Source organism: Ostrinia furnacalis, unplaced genomic scaffold (genome assembly GCF_004193835.3).
Source record: "Ostrinia furnacalis isolate ACB-3 unplaced genomic scaffold, ASM419383v2 OfSCF5051, whole genome shotgun sequence".
In the NCBI taxonomy this organism is placed as follows: domain Eukaryota; kingdom Metazoa; phylum Arthropoda; class Insecta; order Lepidoptera; family Crambidae; genus Ostrinia; species Ostrinia furnacalis.
In genome coordinates, this window is record NW_021135290.1 from 355,067 (window position 1) to 356,963 (window position 1,897).

General features: G+C 39.2%; 1 long non-coding RNA gene across 1 annotated transcript; it reads right to left on the reverse strand.

Moving 5' to 3' along the window:
• Positions 1 to 1,108: 1,108 nt before the first annotated feature.
• LOC114360456 (uncharacterized) lies at positions 1,109 to 1,654 on the reverse strand. The gene is made up of 2 exons (XR_003656513.1): positions 1,613 to 1,654; positions 1,109 to 1,521 (listed from the first exon to the last, which is right to left on the reverse strand). It is a non-coding gene; the product is annotated as an uncharacterized LOC114360456 (long non-coding RNA).
• Between the last annotated feature and the right edge of the window lie 243 nt (positions 1,655 to 1,897).

Sequence of the window (1,897 nt, forward strand, 5' to 3'; positions counted from 1 at the left end):
TGTTGGCCTCAATCGGTCCCTCTCAAGGTTTTTAGGGCGAACCAACAGTAATATGCAAGCGAACAAAGAGTTTTTGGCTCCCGTTTAAGTTTAATAGAACGTGTTATACATACTTGCTATGTCGGCGCACAAAAGGGGCATGTAGCCCGTCAGCGAGTTTCTGAGCTACAACGGGGACATACGGACTCAGAGGATGGCCAACAGATATCACAAGAAACTGTAGATAATCTTTCCTTGCTCAAATGAATTGTCACATAAATAATGTGATTTTTCCTGGTCGATTTACGAGCTTATGAGTTGCATTTTTTATTAATTGAAAATTTGAAAAATTTCTTAAAAAGATCAGAGCAATCGCCCTGTAACGGTCATGGAATCAGTTTTAACTCTAAGCAAACGATTTTTGAAATATTTTGAAAAATTTGAAAAAAATGGATTTCGACATTTCATTTTATTTCACAATTTGTTCGAGAGAGTCTATATTAAGAGACAAGATAGCATTCAAGACTGATTCAGTTTTGCACATAAGCCTCGGTTCTTAAAATACTGATTGGTTTAGTTGCTCTCGTTTCGCATCAGAAGAGTTACTCTGACACTGCAAGAAAGGATTTTTTCCTGGCGGCTTGGTGACTGGGATTGAACCGCCACCAGTGCAGACGGAGAGGATGGTGAATTGTCTGCACGTGGAAAAGAGGTTGTCCGGCTTGCAGAAATTTATATAAGTTACCGTTCCTTGTGTGAAATTAGAAAATGTAAATAAAACAGCTCCCTCTCAATTGACACAATTTATTTTTGTCTTGTAAGCTTGAATACAGTTGACAATTATTACGATATTATAACTACTGTAATAGATAGTGCCAATCTCAAGGGATTCAGGGTCGTTAATTAGGTTCGGTTTGGTGAATATTATTGCCACTACAAATTTCTTAAAACTCAGCCTAAATATTTAAAGACTCTAATAGTTAAGATAACTGCGCGATGTCAGGTCGGAAAGACTCCTACTTGAAGGATGGAAAAGTGGGTACCTTGGAAGCCATGCGGTTATAAGCCGTTACCCTGAACGTTCCTCTCTTCTTCCGGGGTCCAACGGGTCCCGCACACCTTCAGGCTACAAGCAGCGTCCTCCACGGCCTCAAGCGCGCAGTGCCAGATGAAGCTCTTGCATCTCTTTGACAGGTAAGCGCTCAAACTCTTGCAGAGACAGAGGTTTGATGACAAGGAGGAAATGCGAAGAGATCAGCAGTTCAGAAAGGAGTAATAATTACAGAAATCAATATGAAATATTGAAATATCTAAAATATGAAATGTAAAATCGTAAAATATGAAATATCAAAATGTAAAATATGAAATCCCGCATCTGAAACGAAAAATACCAGTGTCAGCATCACATGTGGAACGTGGCATTAGGTTATGAAAAAAACCGCAATGGGAAAGAAATACTCACGAAAACTGCTCGCTAATTTGAACTTTACTCGCAGTTTTCAGCATCCCAATACCCTCATCCGAATACGATTTAGGGAATCTCTGAAAGAAACGATCACATGAAATAACCACGTACTGGAATACGAAAAATATCAATCACGAAAAATAAATAAATTCTCCGACGGGAACTTACCTCATGTGTGTTATTTTTATTTATTCATCAAGAAATTATCGTGGATGCATTTTGCACCACCCGATTTGAAATAAAAGGAATTACATTCCCGAAAATAATCAAATTGCGGTTGCGCACGATCGACAAATTCCTAAGTCATTTGACAGCTCCACTGACAGCCGCTCTGTCATAGACATCGCGATACGTTTCGTTTCGCCGTTTGAAAAAGTAAATACTGTACACTCTTGCAGAGACAGAGGTTTGATGACAAGGAGGAAATGCGAAGAGATCAGCAGTTCAGAAAGG